At 44.7% G+C, this 15,823-nt stretch overlaps 1 long non-coding RNA gene across 1 annotated transcript; it reads left to right on the top strand.

Annotated features, from left to right (window-relative positions):
* The first annotated feature begins 1,539 nt into the window (after positions 1 to 1,539).
* On the top strand, positions 1,540 to 2,869 carry LOC115248462 (uncharacterized). The gene is made up of 2 exons (XR_003887341.1): positions 1,540 to 1,599; positions 1,880 to 2,869. It is a non-coding gene; the product is annotated as an uncharacterized lncRNA (long non-coding RNA).
* The last annotated feature ends 12,954 nt before the right edge of the window (positions 2,870 to 15,823 follow it).

The raw sequence follows: 15,823 nt of genomic DNA, 5'->3' as shown, positions 1-15,823 counted from the left end.
AGAAGCTGCTTTATTAAGTGTAATAGTTCATGATCTTCCTTTTCTTCTTTCTTAAACTGGTGGTTGTTTCAGCTTATTACTGCAATCGACTGTTGAGTGTAGATCAGGAAGCAAGCATAAAAAAGCATTTATTCGGCCTGATATTTCTTCTGATTGTTTGGTACCCGTGTGGCCTACAAAGCCTGAGTGAGACCCTCAAGAAGGGCACCAAATTTAAACAACGGGTGTCGTAGTTTCCAACCAGGTGTAATCCTGCAAAGACAGAATCCCGAACTCTGAGTGGCTGATTTGAAATTAGGATCCTCCCAGGCGAGACGCCGACGTGGATTATAAACTCCCAACGTTGCTCCTGATAACCACACTATCTTCAGCCAGAGATTCTTGTCTTCGTTATCTGGATCTACCCAAGAACACTGCCGCTGCGCTCCTCTACCTCATTCCCTTTCCTTTCTCTCTCCTATTGCTCCTGCCTTTTTCCTTTCAGTTTGTGCTTTGTTATTGTTTCAACTTCTTCCTTTTTCCTAATTTGACATTAAAACACAGTTTCCTGTGTTCCTGTCAGAACCTTTTGATGCAAGAACTCCATTTGTTTGTGTGTTTCAGGTTCCCATTCTCTTGAGTTCTTGTCTACAGGACGTGTTCAGCCTGGATCTGGGCCCCATTTTGAACAAGTTACAGAGTTTGATGGAGTTGTGATCTCTCACTGTGACAGTGGGACACAACAAGAACACTTCAAACCCGTCCTGGAATCCCACAACTTACCTGGGACCTGCAGACCAGCATGTTATGATGTTTTTGATGCTCTCAAAGCGATTTCTAAATTCACCAATCACACACGGAGTAAGTTTGTAGCACATTTGCTTTGTAACACATCTAAGAGGAATTAACACCTTTAACTAAAGAGAAAAAACAATCCTTGTAGATGTTCAGCGGCGGCGTGGCTGCATCACGTCAGACGAGAGGCTCGAATCTGCTTTTGACAACTGGGCAGTGAATGGAGAGGGTTTCATTCAGTTTGATGCTGGAGCTCAGAAATGGAAAGCCCTGTCTCCTTCTGCAGAAATGATTAAAGAGTCGTGGAACGGCTATGAGGCTCGGAACCATTTGTTTGGACAATTCATCAGGAGATACTGTCTAGAAATGATCCACCACATCAAATTAAGAGAAATAGAAAAAAGAACAGGTGAACACACTCTCTGGTCCTAAAATAGCAGCCTGGTGTTGGTTATGAGCTAAAACTATGTTGAGAGGAAGAGTGAGCTGCTCATCACTGCTGGTTCCCTGTTCAAAGAGTGACAACAGACAACCCTGATCATCACCTTTTCTATCCTCCTGCAGATCTCCGTGTGTTTGCCAACCCTGTTGACAGAACCAAGGCATTGCTGAAGTGCCACGTCACCAGTACTGACAAATCAGTGCGTTCAGTGTCTCTGACTGAAGACGGGGCCCCCAAGGCAAACTGGATCACTGTAACTGGCCCGTTGCCTTCTGGGGATGGATCAGTGATCCTCATACTGACAGCTGAGGTCCCCCTGATCCACACCAACATCTATGGCTGTGTTGTCCAAACAGAAGACAGAAACATCACTGTCATGTGGGGTGAGAACTTTACATTTACATGCTGCTGCATGATTGTTATTGAGTCAAAGCAATAGAGGCTGAAATTTTAACGTTGTGTTCAAGTCTCAGTTAGTTTAGGTTTGTTAAAAATCTGATGTGAGAAATATTTGAGCGCTGGGAAAATAAGAAATATAACTGTTTAAATACTGTGAATAGTGTCCGCTACATTTGTCAGCATCAACATTATTAGTTTATTATTGTAATTATTACTTTTATTACAATGTTTTTAGTAACAATGCTATTTTTTCTTTGGTTCCAGATGGAAACACACTTGATGGAAGAGAAATTTTTTCCACAAGTGTCAGTTGGACAATAATTTTGGGCTGCATTCTGTTTTTATTTGTTCTTTTTCTAATCTGCACAACAGCACTGGTGCTCAAATGTATCAGTAAGTATCACTACAGTAAATGTAACATTTAAGTCAGTCTGTCAGCTGCTGATTTAGTATTGTTGAAATATTTTAACAATAACATTTTTGTGGACAAATCATTGAGTTTCTAATGAGATCTACCTCTCAGCACATATTAATTCATCCTTCATTTAATTACAACAAAATCAAGAATAATAAGAGGATTTTGTAAAGTGAAGAAGGAGCACAGGCATAAATGGTCTATTTTTCTGGCTGCTTAAGCTTTGAACTATTTATTATATTATTATCTATTTACAGATGATTTAACAGACTTACAAAAAGCACTAGAAATAAAAATGTGTCTAGGCTCTTAACAGGAGTGTTGTGATGTAAATATGCAGTGGTTATGTTGGACAACTACTCTACACCCCAATACACGCGACACATTATTATCACCAACAAATGTTAGTCCCCATTTGAGCTGCATTGAATTCAATGGAACAGATTATTGTCTGTTAGCCTAACTTAATTGGTGTGTGTGAGGAACTGTAACATGAATGAGTTCATGCATACCATAGTTTCTGGGAGGAAGAGGAAGATCACTTTTCCATGATATTTTTAACTAAGACTCCTAAATTGTGTTGAATGAACTCATTAACTGGAATGACCAGAGTGTCATCTTTTGAACCAGCCAGGCACTCTGGGTGCTAAAGCTCTGAACCTATAAATCACCCCTGGAAGAAATGAAAACACACTTCAGAAGCACCTTGAAGAATATTTAAGAGGATGATTGCATCAACAGAAAATGTTCTCTATTTGTTCTTTTTTTATCTAATAAATGTCTGCTTTCTAATATTGTATATTTTTACGTCCTGTATTAAAATAAATGTTTTTTGAGAGCCTGTGTGATACATATTTAAAGAACTTGGTTTTCTTTTACTCCAGTTTGAGGAAACATTTGATTGGGCTTGTTTTCCTTTAAAGGTCAGCTTCTCACTGACAAGATCATTATAGGATACAGGAGTTTTAGTGTGAGAGCATATATTCAACCTCCTATTAGGTATTACAATTGCCAAAGGTATGAACATCATTACAGTGTGTAGGGGGGAGCAGAGGTGTGTGTGTGTGTGTGTGTGGGGGGGGGGGGGGGGGGTAGTAATAGCACAGTTAATGTAAATGTAACTGGGGAAACTGTACAGTGGAGAAAACAGTTGTAATTCAACAAGTCTGAGAAGAGCAGAGAACAGAGGCAGTGAAGATTGTGAGTAAAAATAAAAGAGTGGAAGAGATGAATGAACCAAATAAATCATGTGTTTCATTCAGCAACCCCTACATACCATAATACACATACTCCAGTGGAATGGTCAAAGTCTCATCACAGACAGGAAAGACTTAAAAAAATATATCCCTGAATTACAGGAACACATGGATATTATTTGTGTACAAGAGGCATGACTCAAACCAAATTTGGGTTTATTAAGTTGAAAGATATTTTGGTGTGGAGATTTTAATGCACATGGGGGGATATCAGGAAGACTCGAAGTAATGGAAGACATGTTAGATGACAAAGGCATGCTTGAATACTGGTTTGGCCGTGAGGGTGAAAGTGGCAAAGGGCACCGAGCCATCAAGAGATCACACATCGGCATCACAGGTTTTAACATGGAAAAGCAACTGGGAAGTGTTGAGAAGCAGCACAGTGGGTAGAGACCATCATCCAATAGGTCTAGAAACTGAAAGCGTTAGGGGTCGGAACAAAGGAGGAGGAAGATGGAAATGTGAGGGAGCAAATGGATACGTTCAGAATATTTGCTGGGGCGAACTAAGGGCAGTTGGTGTAAACCAGAACTGAATAATGAAATATGTCAAATTATAATTAAAGCAGCAAATGCAACTATTCCAAGAAGTAAATAAAAGAAATTTTAAAAATGAAAAAAAAAAAACCCTGAAACTCAAGAATTTAATAAATGATAAGGAACAGCAGACAGCAGCTCGTTTTAGGAGCAGCAGACACACACAGGACCGAGTAGATTGACCAGACTAAACTTTACTGAAAAGGTGGCAGCAGAATCCCTCAAAGAACCAGAGCTAATAAAGTCTTTGTCAGAGCAGGCTGGGTGGCACGAACAGACATCTGAATGGGCGATCACAGAGGGCTGCACCACAAACTGGCCATGATGGAAGCGTGGACCAGTCTTTTAAACCAGGAGACAGGTGAAGGTAATTTTCTGAAGACGAGTTCCAGGTGTGTAGATCGCTCGATGGGAGTGAAGCAGGAAGCAGCCCCTCCCAGCCTGGAAACAGACACGGGAAAGACAGACAAGGAACTGAAGGGGAGAGGGAGAGGAATAAGACGAGGGGAATCTCCTCACAGCGAGGGGAGTGATAAGAGGAACAGACGGGAGTCCTGGAGAAAGTATCGTGAGTCACTTGGTAGGAAGACACCAATGACAAGACTGTGGGGTATGATCACAAGAATGTTAGGAAGTAGACAAGAATAGGGATGCCCAGTTATGGAAGATGAAGGGAACTTTATTGTAGAGGACAAATAATCAGCAGCACTAATAGCACAAATATTTGCTAAAACAAAAAGCACAGAAAATTTGAGTAATAAAGAGAAAGAAGGCAGGATTGAAAGAAAAAGGCAAGTGTGACAAGGTTTTCAATGACAATACCAAATAATCCATTTTTAAAAAGCTGGAAAAACAACTCCAGGGAAGACCAAATAAATTATATTAGATAAAATTAGTGGTCAAAGTAAAGGGGCATTATTGAAATTGTATAATAAGCTGTGAGGGGAGGGAAAATGACCTAATCAATGGAAAGAAACTGCTATTGTACCAATCTGTAAGCCAAGTATTGAGATTGGATTACAAGATGGCGCCCAGAGCGGTCGCCTTGGTGTCTTGCTGCGTTCTTGTTTGTCTATTTTTGTTTGTTAATTGTGTGTCTGCCTGCTCTTACACCCGTGAAGAGCTACTAAACATCAGGACTCTCACCCCCACGGACTTACTTCCAGTTTTTCTGGCTCCTGCAGCCGACCTGGTTCACTTTTTGGCCCAAAAGGTGAGACGGCGGAGGAGAGGAAGACGGGCCGGTGCCCTGGCGAGACTACGCAGGAGAGGCTCGCGCACGGCGCTGCCTGGGATCTTTCTGTCCAACGCCAACTCACTTTGCAACAAAATGGACGAGCTGAAGTTGCTGATGCGGATTAAAGATTTCTCCACCTCGTGTGTTCTCTGCTTCACTGAAACCTGGTTCAGGAAAGAGACACCGGACAGCGCGCTCCTCCTCGAGGGATTCCAGCTGTTCCGCGCCGACCGCGACCTGGCGCTCTCTGGGGAGAGAGCAGGCGGTGGAGTCTGCTTCTACATCAACAGCGACTGGTGCACTGATGTGACCGTGATCTCTCAGCACTGTTCTCCTGCTTTGGAATACCTTTTCATCAACTGCAGACCCTTCTATTCTCCGCGTGAGTTCGCTTCATTCATTCTGGCCTCCGTTTACATCTCGCCAGACGCGGACGTGCGCGAGGCTCAGCGCACGCTCGCGGACTGTATTCAACAAGTGGAGCGGACCTATCCCGACGCTCTGGTTATCGTGCTTGGTGACTTTAATCAGAGCAACCTGAGATACGAGCTACCCAGGTACAAACAGTTTATCAAATGCCCCACCAGAGCAGAGAACACGCTGGATCACTGTTACACCACAGTGAAGGACGCGTATCGGGCCATCCCCCGTGCTGCCCTAGGACTGTCTGATCACGTGATGGTCCACCTGATCCCCACATACAGACAGAAACTCAAACTAACAAAGCCATCCGTGAGCACCACAAAGAGATGGACCAGTGAGGCTGTGGAGGAGCTGCGCACGTGCTTGGACACAACTGACTGGGACATGTTTAAAGGGGCCACACATGATCTGGATGAGTACACGGACACTGTGACCTCATATATCCACTTTTGTGAGGAGCGCATTCTACCAACGCGCACTAGGGTGAGTTACTCCAATGACAAGCCCTGGTTCACACCGAGACTCAGACAGATCAGGAAAGAAAAGGAAGCAGCGCTGAAAAGTGGAGACAGAGACTGCTACAGAGAGGCCAAATACCGGTTTAGCAAGGAACTGAGGAGAGCTAAATCTGTGTATTCGGAGAAACTTCAGCAGCAGTTTTCTGCTAACGACTCTGCTTCTGTGTGGAGAGGCCTGAGGCAGATCACCGACTACAGGCCTCAGGCTTCAAAGGGTCAGGACGACAAAGCCCTTTGTCAGAGTCTGTCCCTCCACTATGCCCGCTTTGACACCTCGTCAGCCATGCCCAACACCTCCCCTCCCCCCAGTGCCACTGCCCCCATGGACCTTACTCCATCAAAGGCAGTCCCCTCCTCCTCCCCCCCTCCACTCACCATCAGTCCCCCCCCCCATCACTTACCACCAGTTCCCCCCTCCTCCCCCCCTTCATTCACCATCAGTGAGCAGGATGTGCGCAGGCAGTTCGCCAGGCTGAACCCGCGCAAGGCCCCTGGCCCGGACGGCGTGTCTCCCTCCACCCTGAGGCACTGCGCAGAGGAGCTGACTCCTGTCTTCACAGACATCTTCAACTCCTCCCTGGAGTCGTGCCAGGTGCCAGCCTGCCTCAAAACCTCAACCATCGTCCCTGTCCCCAAGAAGCCACGGATCACTGGGCTTAACGACTACAGACCTGTGGCGCTCACCTCTGTAGTCATGAAGTCCTTAGAGCGCCTGATCCTGCCACACCTCAAGTCCATCACCACCCCCCTCCTGGATCCACTGCAGTTCGCCTACAGAGCCAACAGATCTGTGGACGACGCGGTCAACCTGGCCCTTCACTCCACCCTGCAGCATCTGGACTCCCCGGGAACCTACGCGAGGATCCTGTTCGTGGACTTCAGCTCTGCGTTCAACACCATCCGCCCCGCTCTGCTACAGGACAAGCTGTCCCAGCTTAGTGTGCCTGACTCCCTCTGCAGGTGGATCACTCACTTCCTGACGGATCGGAGGCAGTACGTGCGGCTGGGGAAGACTGTCTCCGACTCTGTCTCCATCAGCACCGGATCACCCCAGGGCTGTGTACTTTCCCCCCTCCTCTTCTCCCTGTATACTAACTGCTGCACCTCAAGCCACCAGTCTGTCAAGCTGATCAAGTTTGCGGATGACACCACCCTCATCGGTCTCATCTCCAATGGCGATGAGACTGCCTACAGGAGGGAGGTGGCTCGACTGGTGTCCTGGTGCGGACACAACAACCTGCAGCTGAACGCTCAGAAGACAGTGGAGATGATTGTGGACTTCAGGAAAGTTACAGCCCCTTTGCCCCCCCTTGCCCTTATGGACTCCCCCGTCACCATCACGGACTCCTTCCGCTTCCTGGGCACCACCATCACCCGGGACCTTAAGTGGGAGCCAACCATCAGCTCCCTCATCAAGAAGGCCCAGCAAAGGATGTTCTTCCTACGGAAGCTGAGGAAGCTCAAACTGCCTCCCAGGATGTTGGCGCAGTTTTATACGGCCATCATCGAGTCCATCCTCACCTCCTCCATCACCGTGTGGTTTGCTGGCGCCACCGTCAGGGACAGACTGAGGCTGAGAAGGTGATCGGCTGCAGGCTCCCATCCATCCAGGACCTGTATATCTCCAGGACCCGGAGGTGTGCAGGTCGGATCACGGCCGACCCTTCCCACCCTGGTCACGGACTGTTTTCCCCTCTCCCCTCAGGCAGGAGACTACGGTCCATTCGGACCAGAACCTCCCGCTACACTAACAGCTTCTTCCCCTCTGCCATCAGGCTGCTGAACACCAAGTGACTTATCACTTAAGCACCATGTACAGCAGCCAGCCGGACTCATAAACAATACATTACTCCTCATGGACCTGCACTATTTCTCACCACTCACTATTTATGTAAATACTGTATATAAGTCTTATTTTATTTTATTTATCTTATTCTAGTGTGGTGTTGATGTCTAATGTTATGTTGAATGTCGCAGCGGCACACCACGACAAATTCCTAGTTTGTGTAATACTGTGTATTACATGTACAATGGCAATAAACCTTCTTCTGATTCTGATTCTTCTGATTCTGAAGTAAGGACCCGGGTTTGCTAGAGAGCTACAGAACAATAGATCTAACAACCTTTGTAGGCAAAACTATGGAAAAAAAATTGATTAATGAAAGGCTGAACTCTTATTTAGAAACCAGGGAAAAACTGAAAATGATATAAAAGTGGGTTTAGGAAAAGAAGCAGCACGGTAGGTTTTACATTTAGAGAATGAGATAAGGACAGTCCAGATCAATAAAGAAAGTGTAATGCTGTATTTTTTATATAGAAAAAGGATATGATATGATGGGAAAGGATGGACTGCTTATGAAATTATATCACATCAACAGCATGGATCAGGAACTTTCTTACCAGCAGGAAAATAGCAGTGAGTGGGTAAAAAGCGAAGTGATAGATCCATCCAGGTGAGGATGGGGGCAGAAATGTCAAGACAAAACATTGTTGAAAACGCTACACAGCGTTCAGTGGTCAGTCCAAATCTGTATTCACTAATGATAAATGATTGAATATATATTTCCAAGTATTCCCGATGGTACGGGGAGGTCGCTGTTTTCTGACGATGGGGCTCCTTGGACAAGAGGGAGGAACTTCCAGTATATTGTCAAGAGGATGCAGGAGGGAATAAGTAAAGTTGAAAGATGGGGAATTAAATGTGGCCTTAAGCTTTCATCTGAAAAGACAAAGTATTTAACAAGAAAGAGGGTAGGAGAGAGCAATCTAAAAACACATGGGAGTGTGTTAGAAAGGGTTGAGAGTTTCCGCTTCCTTGGTATCTACTTTGACCAGAGGCTGAGCTGGGAGGATCATATCAGGCAGGTAGTAAGTTAATGTAAAAGAAAAAAGTGGTAAATATGAGATCCCAGCAATGTAGAGCTGATTTCAGAACTTTGCTGGATATGATCCCGGTGCAAGCACTTAGACCAGGGGTCGGCAACCCGCGGCTCTGGAGCCGCATGCGGCTCTTTGGCGCCGCCCTAGTGGCTCCCTGGAGCTTTTTCAAAAATATGAAAATGGAAATTGTTTTAATATAATTTTTGTCGGAGAAAAACGTGACAAACATTCTTAAAGTTTTAAACATCCCATGATAATGGAAGTTAAACTTAAAGCACCATCGTACAGCAGAGTGGTCACATGGGGCGTCATTCTCTCCAGGATGCGCGGCAGGAAAATAAACATTTCATCATTGTAACTGTCTGAGAGACATGTTAATTGAAAAATTCATTCAATATTTATTTTACATTTTTAAAATGGTCATAATTTCATTTGTCTCAATTCGTTATTGTTGAAATGGCTTAAAAATGTATTGTTCTTTATGTATGTTTCCTTTGATAGGTCACTTGTAGGGTTCTTTTCAAAAGACATCTGTATGATGCGTGGCCATTATTTCATTGGACCGTTGTAGCTACAATCATGAATGCTCATTATGTATTTGTGGCCTACTTACCATTTGGAAAGTAGGCTAATACAGCTAATATAGACACTTACCGCCTGTGTTGCCTTCATTATAAGGCTTTTAATTTTTTGCGGCTCCAGACAGATTTGTTTCTTGTTTTTTTGGTCCAATATGGCTCTTTCAACATTTTGGGTTGCCGACCCCTGACTTAGACTCTACATGGGCCAGTCAAAATCTCACCTGTGTGTGCGCTCCAGGAACAGGCTGGGGAAATGCCACTGTGGCTGAAGAGGAAACAGTTGGCTGCTAATTACTGGATTCATTCAAGAGGTCAGAGGGGTGAACATCTTACAAAGGGGGTTCTGCTAGTGAGTTGGGAGGAGACAGCACAAAAGGGGAGTTTTGGGTGGAAGGGTGATGAGGTGGCCAAGGATATGGGGGTGTATAACCATTAAAAGCAGGAGCAGTGTTGACAGAGAAATTAAATGATCAAAGTCAGAAGGCAAGAGTGTTGTGTGGGTAAAAGCGTGGGTCCAGTAGGCGAGGTAGTCCGTGCCGACTGTGTTTGGTGGCGCCCCCACTCCGTGAGGGGTTCCCGCTGGGGCATCGCGACCCACTGACGCCAGCCAACTGCAGCAAGAACAGCCCCATTAACATTTATCAACCGAGTGAGTGGGGGAGTCAGTGACGCGCATTGCTGCGCCTTACCTGCCCAGTGCAAACTAGCGCGCACGCCCTTACGGCAAAGCGCTCTAGGCGGGAGGAAGCACCAACCTTCTTGGCGCTGCCAGACAGCTCGCGCTGTGAAACAGTTTGTTGGTCGAACCGCCCAGATAAGCCGCAACCCCGCCATACCGTCGAAGGGGGGAAAACAACTAACGCCAGCTGGAGGCAGTGCCTTATATAAACCTTTTCTCCCCACCCACCAATTAATGCACTACCCCCATAGGACACCTGTTCGGAGCGCAGGCCACGCCCTGCCACACATGGAACCAACCAGGAAGAGATCTCAAGTCTGGGACCACTTTGAAATGGTGCCGCCGAACAAGGTAAGTGTTACAAACGTATTTTTCAACTCTTATTCACACAGTAACAAATAATAAACCACACACACATCTCATTTTTAATTTGCAGGTGAAGTGTTTGCTTTGTTCCCGACATATAATAATAACACGTCATCAATGATGAGGCTGCTGTGATGACGTTTCCACCAGGTGAGTGGGTGCTGTTCCAGGCAATATTAAGAGTAACTTTCAAACTTTACTGCGCAGGTTTGGGTGTATAGAATTAGTTAATTAACTAAATGAATCTTGTTCTGCTAACTTCCATATTTTATGTAGCAGGAAGCAGGAGCTTGATGAAGCTCTAGTGGATTTCATAGTGAAAGATTCCCAGCCTTTCACTGTGGTGTCTGATCCTGGCTTCTGTGCTCTGGTGGCTAAACTGGATCCCACATGCACCCTTCCATCAAGGCAGACAGTTAAAGCCATGGTGGAGAGGAGGGATGTGGAAGAAAAGGAGAAGGCCAAGGCAGCCCTGCAGAATGTTGACAGTGTCAGCTTGAGCGCAGATATGTGGACCTCCATCAACATGGATGCGTATCTCGCTGTCACCTGTCATGCTATTCATGCAGGTGAACTCTCCACCACCCTGTTGGGAGTTCGGCCTTTTCCTATCAGTCACACAGCAGAGAACATCGCTGGAACTGCTTGAGAGCTTTTAAGGCAGGGGTGGGGGGGTGCACATATAAAATATAAAAATCTTATTGCGTTGCGGGCCGGAACTCAAACAAAATGGCAAAAGACCTTGGCATAAACCTCAATAGAATTATGAATGATAAACTCAGTGGGATAGAAACCACAAGCATCTTCTCTTTATCATCATTACTTGACCCGAGATTTAAAACACTCGGATTCCAAAGCCCTTCAAATGCCGAGTCAGCTGTGCACCGGTTAAAGTCGGAGTGTGCGGCATTGTTGCCGAATGCACCCACCCAAGAGGACCCGCCGTCCACTTCAACAGCACAGCCAGAACCAGCTGCTTCTTCCCAAGGTACAAAAATGATAGAATTTGGATCAATAGATTTATTTGCATTGATTCATGTACAGACTAAACTTTATGTAATGTTTTATTTTGAGTCATTGGTCTGTGGAAGCTGTTGGACAGGGATGCTGAAGAAGCAAGAGCGTCCAGGAATGCCACCGCTGATGCCATAGTGGAGGTGCAGCGTTATCTGTCAGCCCCTCCACTTGAACGATCACAGGACCCTCTGGTGTACTGGACAACAAACAAAGCCCGATACCCAAACCTGTACCACCTGGCAAACCAGTACCTCGCAACACCATCATCCTCTGTGCCCTGCGAGAGGGTGTTTTCTAAAGCCGGGGAAATAGTTTCAAAAAAGAGAAACCGCCTCAAACCCTCGACTGTGGAGAAACTGTTGTTTTTTAAATAAAAATGCATAAGCACACCAGTTCACCCAAGCACCTTAGGCCCATACCCCCCATCTGTTCCTAAAATATATAGAAAAATAATATTATAATAATAATACAACATCAAAAGTGCACAAACAGCAAAACTCAAAGTGCACGCTTGCTGGGTCATCAACCTTTTACATGGCTGCAGTACCACCAATGCGCCAGCAGATGACGCCCGCGTTCAAAATGATTAAAGCTTCGAGTAATGAACCAATTTTCAACACAATGGTCCAAAAGGGTTCAAAGCCTCATGAAACCTCATTTGGACATCACTACTTAAATGTGCAGGGAAGACAAGACAGGCCAAGCACAGCAACACTCCACAAAGCACCACAACCCTCCGGCCCTGATGGGCAGGCGCTCCCTCCTTAAGTAGGTGGCCAGATGTTAATTGCCCACACGTGCGCCTGCCTGCAGCGCAAACTGAGCTCCTCACGCCCCCTGCAGGGAAGACCAGGCACAACCCTGGACCCCAACAACTGTGTCCAGAAATGATCCGTCAGATCAAATTAAGAGAAGTTGAGAAAAGAACAGGTGAACACACACACACACACACACACACACACACACACACACACACACACACACACACACACACACACACACACACACACACGGGGTAACAGAGAGAGAGAATAACAACAGCAGCTTGTAAAGACAAATGAAGTCAATCTTACAACAAAATTTGCGACAGAGAGACAGAGAACATGAAATCCAAACTGCAGAGCTCTTTTAGATCACCCCTCTTGTAGTGCTCCACTGTGCCTCTATGCATGATAGTCTGGAGTATTACACAGTGTCAGTTACAGTTCCCATCATCCATATGTTGTTTATAGTAACACGTCTATAATATATGAAATATGATTATTACAGTAATAAATATTACAATACTTTCCATGTAAAGTAAAGTAGACCCATATACATTGTTTTATTGTTTTGGTTTTATTGTTATTTTATTCAATTTTTGTTATTTTGTTTGTTTCAATGCAGATGGAAAAACACTTGGTGGAAGACACATCCTCCATGCAAGTGTTGACCGGACATTTTTGAAAGTTTTCACCTCTGTTTTGCTTCCAGTTTTCTTTTTCACATGCATAACATCACTGTTGCTCAAAGGTAAGTCTCACTATTTTTGTTGTAGCCTTAAAATGAGTCCAAAACAGTTTTGTTGCTAAAATAGCAATAAAACACCATCGCTGTCTGTCAAGAATACAAGAAGAAAGAGCAGGTCCCACGAGACCAAGACACAAATTATGTTGCTAGAAATTGATCATTTTAAATCCGGTTATCAGGAGTTTATGTGCTAAAATTTCAAACTGTCCGAAGGCGGTGTCAGTGAATCACGTGTTTGGACCCAGACGTCACCTCTCTGGCGGGTATTTGATTGGTGCTGAACGGAGGCTCCGCCCACAAGGCGGAACGCGGTTTTTTTGAATTACGACTTTCTCGCTCATTCAAACCCCCGCGACACTCGTCTTCATTTAGGAAGATGAACATTTGTCTTCTGTTTTGGATCCTGCTCCCAGCAGCAGAATGCGGTAAGTTGAGGAAACTTTCTTTACACGCACGTTCTGAGCGCTGTGTTGCGCTTTTCTCAGGAAGAAATAGACAAACAATCAATCAGCTCTCTGTGTAGATGCTCTTCTCCCACATTTGGTCTTGTTCCTCTCAGATGCCCCCAAAGACTCACAATCTCACATGACTCCTTTAGGCATCCAACACCTTTTAGAGCAACATGCTAATCAAAGAACACACAATGATTCTGAATAAAACAACTCTCCCCAAACTCCTGCATGAATATAAAATATTCAAAATGACGTGATTGATTGAACACCTCAACTGGTCGGTGATACTGCCATCGACTTTTCAAGAACATTCAAAAACGCCCTTTGTTTTTGTTTAGCTCTGCAATAAAAACATCAATAGCGAATAATGCACCAGGAAGCTGGTGAAATACTTGAAGAAATTTGGGCAGTGACACTATTCTAAACGCCAACATGAGCAACCGAACGTGGAAACTCCAGTGCTTTCGTTTCCAGTGCGGGGTGCTGTTCCTGACTGAGTCGTTAGGGGGCGCAGCAGTACTGCACAATGAGACTCCCGGATGATGCAACCTCTGCTAAAGTACCTCTGCCCTGTGTGCGTGTGTGTGTTTTAATATTTATTTAATATTTTATCATCAAAAGCATATGCATGAAAGTTGCTGGTAACTGTCCAAACACAGATGTATTTTTTAGTTGTTGACTATCTGAGGATTTGCTTTGATTTTGATGCCTGCACACAGAGTACAAAGAGAGTGGAGATTAAAGCTCTTTTCTTATTGGTGCCTGTTCAGGTGCTGTAGTAAACCTTGTTTATATTCAGTTTATGAGGAATCTATTATGATATTTTGGGTTATTGTTGGGTCTTTTGACCTGTTTCTCATCCTGCTGCTCCATGTTTCCTTCACAGCTTGTGGAAAGAGGCTGTTTTTCATTCTGGTTGTTTGTTTTTAGTGGTGTTTTGTCCAGTTGAGTGTTTGTGAAGAGGGATTATAGTAGGGGAACGAGGAAGCAGCCCTGAGGAGTTCTGGTGATCAGGATGAGAGGAGATGAGATGTGGGTTTTTATCCTGACATGTGGTGGTCTGGCTCAAAGAGGATCAATGATGATGATCAAAGAGATATTTTTGCTTTTTTTGATACCGTCCACCAATTTGAGCAGATACGACTCACAGCTTAAGGTTTAAAATAATTAACCATAATATTAAACTGTCTACATCTTTCACTATTAATTTGACAAGACCTGAGATTGGGATCAATTTATAACATGATTATTTTTGTCAGAACCGCTGATCCCACTGTGAGGGTCCAGAGTCTTGACTCCATTTGTTTGTGTGTTTCAGGTTCCCATTCTCTTGAGTTCTTGTCTACAGGATGTGTTCAGCCTGGATCTGGGCCCCATTTTGAACAAGTTACAGAGTTTGATGGAGTTGTGATCTCTCACTGTGACAGTGGGACACAACAAGAACACTTCAAACCCGTCCTGGAATCCCACAACTTACCTGGGACCTGCAGACCAGCATGTTATGATGTTTTTGATGCTCTCAAAGCGATTTCTAAATTCATCAATCACACACGGAGTAAGTTTGCAGCACATTTGCTTTATAACATGTTTATTTTGTTGAAAATGAACTGAACATTTTACATAAAATAATCCTTGTAGATGTTCAGCGGCGGCGTGGCTGCATCACGTCAGACGAGAGGCTTGAATCTGCTTTTGACAACTGGGCAGTGAATGGAGAGGGTTTCATTCAGTTTGATGCTGGAGCTCAGAAATGGAAAGTCCTGTCTCCTTCTGCAGAAATGATTAAAGATTCGTGGAACGGCTATGAGACTCGGAACCATGTGTTTGGACAATTCATCAGGAGATACTGTCTAGAAATGATCCATCAGATCAAATTAAAAGAAACAGAAAAAAGAACAGGTGAATAAACACACACATACTGTATATTTTTACTTGTATCTTTGTGAGGACTTCAGATTCATGAAATACCTGTTTTTTACGACACAGCATGTAAAATCAAACAACCACACAGATTTGGCTCATTGGACATAATTCAGGAATTAACCTGAACACATACAAAAGTATCTTTTCTTCCCCTGGCTGGTCCCACCCTGATCATCACCTTTTCTATCCTCCTGCAGATCTCCGTGTGTTTGCCAACCCTGTTGACAGAACCAGGGCATTGCTGAAGTGCCACGTCACCAGTACTGACAAATCAGTGCGTTCAGTGTCTCTGACTGAAGACGGGGCCACCAAGGCAAACTGGATCACTGTAACTGGCCCGTTGCCTTCTGGGGATGGATCAGTGATCCTCATCCTGACAGCTGAGGTCCCCCTGATCCACACCAACATCTATGGCT

This window comes from Takifugu rubripes, unplaced genomic scaffold, assembly GCF_901000725.2.
Source record: "Takifugu rubripes unplaced genomic scaffold, fTakRub1.2, whole genome shotgun sequence".
NCBI lineage: Eukaryota > Metazoa > Chordata > Actinopteri > Tetraodontiformes > Tetraodontidae > Takifugu > Takifugu rubripes.
The sequence above is the reverse complement of the archived record's forward strand: the minus strand, read 5'-3'. Positions and strand labels throughout refer to the sequence as shown.